This window comes from Ailuropoda melanoleuca, chromosome 2 (genome assembly GCF_002007445.2).
Source record: "Ailuropoda melanoleuca isolate Jingjing chromosome 2, ASM200744v2, whole genome shotgun sequence".
Lineage (NCBI taxonomy): Eukaryota > Metazoa > Chordata > Mammalia > Carnivora > Ursidae > Ailuropoda > Ailuropoda melanoleuca.
Genome location: NC_048219.1, coordinates 7,352,731 through 7,360,866, shown reverse-complemented (window position 1 = coordinate 7,360,866; position 8,136 = coordinate 7,352,731). Strand labels below are relative to the sequence as shown.

The window sequence follows — 8,136 nt, the reverse complement described above, 5'->3', positions numbered from 1 at the left end:
GGGGCTCGATCCCATAACGCCCGGGATCACGCCCTGAGCCGAAGGCAGCCGCTTAACCGCTGTGCCACCCAGGCGCCCCTGAGGGCTTAATTTAAAATAAATGTCTGCATATTAGTTTATGCCTACCAGGCTTTCTGTTTTTATTTGGTTTAATTATTTTTTAATGTTATTTTTTTGGTCATTTTACTTGCTACTGTGCTTTGTTTTACATGGTTTAATTTTTATTCTTGAACCCTGGAATATATATTAAGGAAAATGCAGCTTTAAAAATTCAAGAAACAAAGTACACCTCTTCCATGTTCTTACCATTTGTACTTTGCAGTGTGATGCTTTCTGTGATCTGCCTAAGCCACTTCGTAACTTCAGTGTTTTTGTTTTGCTTTCAGATAAAAGGCTGATAGAACTTGTCTAAAAGACTTTTGTGTTCTGCATTTAACAGCAGGATATTTTAACTTATGTGTATTTTAAATGGAGGAAGAATAGTTTGAAATAGTTAACATAGACTAGTTTAACATAGAAATGGTTCAAAATATATTTAAGAATATTAGGAATAGTTTATTCTTCTCATACATTCATTTATATCAAGGGGTTAATTATTTGGAGTAAATAATTTTGGAATAAAGTTGAAAATAGGTGGACTTTCTATCTGCTAATTAACTTAAAAATGCAGGTGCATGTTCTTATACAGAATATATGGCTTAAGCTGTGAGTGTGTTTTATTGATAGAGAACATAGCAGATAATGGAATAGCAAACACACCATCATCTTGATATTTTTATTTGGTCCCACCAACCTAAGTCTTAGGGTATCTATTTATTAAATTAAGAATAATGAGAGTATCTTTGTTATTTATAGTATATTTAAAAACAGTTATTAGAAATATGGACTTCAAAAAATTTATCTTTACTATTTTCTCCTTTTAAATATGTAGCAGTATTTTATCTTTTTTTTTTTTTTTTTTAAGTAATCTCTATGCCCAACATGCAGCTGGAATTCATGACCCAGAGATCAAGAGTTGCATACTCTACTGACTGAGCCAGCCAGGCACCCCTGTATTAGTATTTTAAATCAAAATAGGAAATGTGTAAATAGTGCTAACCTTTCAACATCCATTGAAATCATAAAACTCGTGATTAAAAACTTTTTAACAGGGACGCCTGGGTGGCTCAGTTGATAAGCATCTGCCTTTGGCTCAGGGCGTGATCCCAGCGTTCTGGGATCAAGCCCTGCATCAGGCTCCTCCGCTGGGAGCCTGCCTCTTCCTCTCCCACTCTCCCTGCTTGTGTTCCCTCTCTCACTGGCTGTCTCTCTGTCAAATAAATAAATAAAATCTTTTAAAAAAATAAAAAATAAAGATTGAAGATGAGGGCGGCCGGGTGGCTCAGTCGGTTAAGTGTCTGCCTTGGCTCAGGTCATGATTGGGACCGAGTCCCTGCTTGGTGGGGAGCCTCCTTCTCCCTCTGCCCCTCCCTGCTGCTTGTGCTCTCTGTCTCTCCTTCACCAGGTCTCATGCTCTCTTTCTCTCAAATAAATAAATAAAATCTTTAAAAAAAACTGAAGACGACACAAATAGTCCATTCTCATATATAGGAAGAACTAATATTATTACAATGTCCATACTACTCAAAGCAATCTACAGAATCAATGCAATTCCTTTCAAAATTCCAATGGCATTTTTCACAGAACAGAAACAAATAACTCTAACATTTGGGTGGAAAAAATTTAAAAAGAAAAGAAAGAAAAATTTAAAAAATAGTGCTGACTTACTGTAAGTTAAGAGATCCCCCCCACCCCAGTGCTTAATGTCTTAAAGATCTTACTACAGATTGTGTTGGATGCACTTCAACTTATTAGCTTGGTTAATATTTGTACTAGGTAGATTTGCTCTTATTTGCCTAAGAAGATAATTAGCAGTAATCTTTGTGATATATTTCTTTTAGCAAATTTATTTTGGGTGCCTACTATGTACAGTTTTAATGCATACATAGGCTGTTCATGTGAACTAGGTAACATTATCTAAGGCTGACATTTACACTTAAATCCTGAATTTGGTTTTCTTTGTACATATTTGAATTAAACTATAAGATTTAATATAAACATCACCAGGGGGTAGCAAAAAAAAAAGCAGCAGCAGTAGACAACATAATTAGAATCAAAATAAGCCTTAATCCTAAGAAAGTGTCCCTTCTTAGCAGTGACAATGGTATATTGATATTTTAAATAATAATAATATTTTTTATTATATTATGTTAGTCACCATACAGCACATCCCCAGCTTTTGATGTAAAGTTCCATGATTCATTACTTGCGTATAACACCCAGCTCACCATGCAATACGTGCCCTCCTTACTACCCATCACCAGCCTATCCCATTCCCCTACCCCCCTGTATATTGATTTTTTCAAGCTAGATTTTATGATTTTCTGTTTTCAGAACACTTTGATTTTTCATCATTAATTGAGTTTAAGGTTCTTGTGTTAATTTGCATCACAGTTTAATATAAAAGCATGTTCTTTATAGGTACCATTAAATAAATTTCATTTGGGAAACTTCACAACTTAACTGTAAAAAGGTAATGATAAAACAGTAAACATAAAAGCACCTTTAGATAGCTTTTACTATGTGCCAGAAACTATTCTGAGTGGTTTACATATATTAACTCTTTAATCTTTACAACCCTGTGAAGGAAGTACTGTTCTTATCTCCATTTTACAAAGGAGGAAGCCAAGGCAGAGAAGTTACATAACTTGCCCAAAGTAACAAAGCTAGTTAGCCAGAGAGCTTGATTTGAACTTAGTCTTTCTGGCTTCAGAGTTCATGACCTTTTTGTACAGCGTTCTACTGGTTTAGTGATTTCTTCCTTTATAGGTTCAGGTTAAAAATCCCAGTTTGTTTGAAATACAAAAGAATACTACTTTTGGCTGGGAACCTTAGGGGTTTTACATGGTCTTTTTATCAGTGCTGGCTTAAAACAGATTGCAAACCCTGTACTGCCTATGTTGCTTAGATGGCAAAAATCATGTATTATGAAAGGAAAACAGGACCAGATCTTTCCCTACTAAAAAAAATTATCTTGTGGAAGTTGGTTACTTTTGAGGTTTTGGAGAAAAGGCAGTATTTTTCATAAAATGCATTCTATATTACTAACATGTCTTACCTCTAGATTGTAATATTTTTCCTTTCTTCGATCTGCAAAGTATTAAACAAATTTCTGTAATATTCTCAAATTCTGAAATCTTTATGTCCCCAATATGAATTTAACAACTTTGAAATATGAAACAAAACTAAAACTGAAATTTCTGACTTACCTGTATCTCATTTTCAGGTTTGGAAATTTGTGCAAAATTAAGTGTTTTTAGTTTTACTTAGAAAAGAGGAAGAGAACTTTCACAAATCAATTTCTTTGTAAATTGAAAAATGCAAATAATAATTTAGAATATTATTAATCATATTAATATTATTCTTTTGTTCTTTTATTATTCCCAAATATAAAAATTCTTGTTGCGTTTCTAAGGGAAGAAGATGATTTTATATCAGTCGAGGTGATAGTTTAATTTAAGAGTCTGGGACTGAGATATGAGCAGTGATTTTTCTGAGTATTTTAAAAACAATTGAGAATTATGGGATCTGGTTAACCGAAAAAAAACTGCGGTTATTTTTTATTTCTGGTAAGAAGTGACACTTGTTTAGGGATACTAATTATTTTATTTCTTATATATTAACTCTGTTTATTAATACAGACATTAAGTACACCATTTTTCATAGTAGCTTTTGTTTTGATTTTTTTCTTTTTGGTAGGAAAAATATTGTTATGGAGCTGAAAAGTCTAAGCTTTTCTATGATGATTTACTTATTGGTATTTAGAATGCTCTTTACTTTGGTTTAAATGTTTAATTTTTGTTTCAAAAGCAAGTTTTTTTTTAATGTGGGTTTGATAATCAGTTTATCTTCTAAAATTTCAATAGTTTTTTTTCACCTGAAATTTAATAACGTAGCAATTACTGAATTTAGGAAAATTGTTTATTGTTATCAGCACTGTTACTATGGGAATAAATTAGAATGATTAGCTCTTAGGTGGAATTGAACTTTATTCTTTAGTTTCCATAGTAGTTGAAAAAGATTTAGGTCAGATTCACCTGTTGTTCCTCCTTTTCTCAAAATAAGAGGGAATTTTAATTTAGCACAATGATGTAAATTTTTTCCCATTAGATTGATACAATAGTTTCACTCTCTTTTTATTGACAGCATAATCCAAAATAATGTGTATATGATTTGGTTTTTAGAAAATTTCAGAATTTAGAGAACATTTTAGGATAAAAAATAGTATATACATTTCTTATTAAAAAAAAAACATGTTCTAGAAATCAGTGTGTTATTAATTCACTGAATTTTTCAAATCTGCTTTTCCATTTTACCAAATCTTTGCTGTAGGTTCGGAATTGGTGATTAGATAACACTGTTGAGTAAGAGTTCTTGAGAGTGAGAATGAGAGCTTTTGCGAAGTGAAGAAGCCATCTCTAATATTGGCGTGGCATTTAATAGCTAGATGAACTGAAAATCTTTGCTTTATCTCATTTCTGTGTATCTCCTGTTAGTATATATTTATTTAGTGTCGGTGCCTTACATTCTGTGAAATTGTTGTTTATTTGAAGTAATTCTGTTAAACTATTAATTCTTATGCAGATGGTTTCCTTTTCCTTTTTTGTTCTTTTTCAGAGGGTTGCCTTTAGAGAACTGTAATTTAGAGAACCACCAAAACTCTGAATGTTATTTCCTGTGTAGTTTAAAGTGGTATTTTCCTCCTTTTCTCTGGCCAGTTTTTTATATTCTGGTAAAGTGGCTTTCAAATTTTTTTGATTGTGACCCACTATAAGATGCAATTTTTCATTGTTACCCAGTACTTACATATGTACATTACCCAGTACTTGTGCATATTAATGTTTAAAATTGAAACAGGATTTTTGTGAAACAGTATTATCTTTACTACGGGTGATGAATTGTAATATTTTTTTTTCTATTATGTTTTATTGTATTTCTTTCAAAACTGTTGGTCTCCTCTAAGTTAATAAGATAATATATTAATGCATTTTACCTGCAGTTTGGAAAATTCTAATGACTGCTAGATTTTTTCCAATATTATCTTTTTGGACTTGAAAATGTTTGGGTTTGTTAGTTTTTTTTTTCCCTCCGAAATGTATCTTGATTCTGTTAAACTTTTAATCTAAATAACTATGCAGAACAGTTGAAAGAGGGAGACCCTATTGCCGTGATTGTCATTGCTGTCATCTCTGTTCTTTACCATGTCTAGGCACATTATTTTTAAAACTGCCATAATACATAATCAGGAGGTTGAAAACACTCGGTCACATGCAGAGCTTCTATCATTAGAATCCTTTGCTTGGTTCCAAATAATAGTCAAAGTTTAAGTCGATGAAGTTACTTTTCACAAACTTTGCTTCTGCTCTTGGCAGCTAGTCAAAAGGTTACAAAGCTGCTTTATTCTACTTTCTTCTGGTCCCAATCCAGTCTTTGTAAACCAAAAAAGAGAACTGAGGAGTGAAGCAGTTTGCTTCTGTGTAGATGACCAGGTAGCATGGCTGAAGAGTGGACCACATGTATTTAATGTATGTATTGTCTCGACTCCTTTTCTGTAATCACAAAGGGGAAAAGATAGATATCAACAGTTCTAGCATATTGTAGCCATTAGAGTGAGGCAGGGTCAGCAGCATACTCCAGTTTTATATCACCACCACCTCCTAACACTTAATGAGCACTTAATATGTTCTAGGCACTATTCACAGTTCACTTGGGGTGCCTGGGCGGTGCAGTTGGTTAAGCATCCAACTCGGTTTCAGCTCAGGCTGTGATCTCAGGGTCGTGAGATGGAGCCCTCTGTGGGGCTCCACGCGCGAGGAGTCTGCTAGAGATTCTCTTTCCCTCTCCCTCTGCCCCTTTCACTTGTGCTCATGCGCTCTCGCTCTCTCAAAATAAATAAATCTTTAAAAAATAATAAACACTTCACTTTATTCACTCATTCACTTGGGAGGCCTGGGAGAATGAGAATGAGGGGATAAAGAAGAAAACTTGCCTCAGTATTATTTTTTTAAAGATTTTTTAATTTATTAATAGCTAGAGAGAGAGTGCACAAGCATGGGGAGTGGCAAGCAGAGGGAAAGGGAGAAGCAGTCTCCCTGCAGAGCAGGGGGAGCCCGATGTGGAACTTGATTCCAGGACCCCGGGATCATGACCTGAGCCAAAGGCAGTCTCTTAGCCAACTGAGCCACCCAGGCGCCCTTGCCTCAGTATTATTATCTGGCTTGTGACTGTGGCTACTTAGGAGTGTAGCATGGCATAGCATGCATTTTTAGCTTGGTCAGCTTTCTAAAGTCATCAGTACTGCCTGTGATGTTCCATATTGAATGGCACATAGCTGTGGTTTGAGACCTCAGGCTTTGAAGCGAGGCTGCTTGAATTCCAGGTTGGTGACTTACTAGGTAAATAACCCTGGCAAGTCACTCTCTGTACTTTAGTTTTCGCATCTGTAAAATGGTGATGATAATAATAAATAGTACCTATCATAGACTTACTGAGAGGATTAAATGAGTTATACATGTAAAGTACTTTGAACAGTGTCTGACCCATAAAAAACATTCCATAAATGTTAGCTATTAATAGCTCACAACTCACAGTTGGATCTCCTAAATGTATTTGTGACTATGATGAGTTCTGTGTATTTGCTAAGGAACAGGATGTGATTGACATTCAATGTTTTATTGTCCAGGAGCTTGAAAACAGCTTTCCTTGCAAAGGACTTATAGGGAAAGTTCTCCTGTAGGGTGTTTGGAATCAAAGCCAAATGAGAAGTGCAAAGCTACAGGTCTAACTTTTTTAATCTCTCATAGGAATCTCTTGTTATTTGGACCTTATCCTTAATAATTTTAATATTTCTCCCTTTGAAAAACTAAGGACAACTAGTTGCTGAATTGACTTTCACTCAAGACCAGATTTCTTTCCTGAATTTATCTTATGTCTAAGGTATTTATTTATTTTATTTTTCTTTAACAAATAGCTATGTCGTGTTTACTATGGTACCAGGCACTATCCTGAGAGCTTCACAAATATTAACTCATTTAAATCTTATGACAAAGACACTATTATTCTCATTTTATGGATGAAGTAATTGAGGCACAGGAAAGTTAAATAACTAAACTCCCACATCATTCATCAGTGTAGAGCTGGGATTTGAACTTAAGTAGTCTGGCTCCAGAGTTAATGCTTCAAGCTTGCCAAACCTGCCTCTTACAGAGGTGAATTATGTTGAAAAGAGTAAAATAAAATAACAAGTGTTCAAACTTCACTATTATTGTGAAACTAATACAACACTGTTATGTTAACTACGTTGGCATTAAAATTTTAAAAATATGGAAAAAAATTCACTGTTCCTCGCTCTGTGCTGAAATGACAGCACTGAATTTTTGGCCGATGGATTCTCAAAGGAGTAAATAAGGTTAGAGAAATAAAACAATAAAAGAACTGAACCTAGATTTTATGGTTCTGACAGCTAAAGACATACATTTCAAAAGACTTAGTTCTGTTAATACAGTGTAAGGTAAATTTTATCTTAGTAATGGAGAGCTAACTGATGTATAAATGTGATATATAGAGATTTATAGAATGTTATACAAAGTTTTGACTTTCGAAGGTGGAGGAAGTAGGGTACAAGTTTTTCTATGTAACTGGAAATAGCACATTTATAGGATATTCATGTTGGAATAAACCATGTATCAGGCCACAGCACTTACAGAGAAAATTGTGATTCTCTTAGAAATGTTAGTTTCACAGATTAAAGGAGGATAAAGATAAAATTTTGGAGGCTTTGAGTTCCATGGAGTCTGGATCTCTACACATTAAATTCTTGAGCTTGTGACTGGACAAGTTACTAAAAACAAGGAGAGTTGGAAAGAATATAGTAGAATTGTAGAATTATTATTAAGCTCACTTTGACAAGTATAATTGAGATTAACTCATTCCTTCTCAATACTTTTTACTGTGGTTTTGGAATTTTTCTTGTAGAACAGATCTCCTATTTTTATCAGAAGCTTCAAAAGATGATTTTCCAAGAAATAATATTAGAAA

The 8,136-nt window shown here is 34.0% G+C and overlaps 1 protein-coding gene across 4 annotated transcripts in view; it reads left to right on the top strand.

The window, feature by feature from the left end:
- The window catches only part of EYA3 (EYA transcriptional coactivator and phosphatase 3), a 97,957-nt gene that overhangs the window by 3,190 nt on the left and 86,631 nt on the right, over positions 1–8,136 (top strand). The window contains exon 2 of one of the 4 annotated variants that reach the window (XM_019803134.2): positions 6,967–7,035. The exons of the other annotated variants lie outside the window; for them this stretch is intronic. The gene's annotated coding sequence lies outside the window, so the exon portion shown is untranslated. The remainder of the gene's footprint in view (positions 1–6,966; positions 7,036–8,136) is intronic. 4 annotated transcript variants of the gene reach the window in all.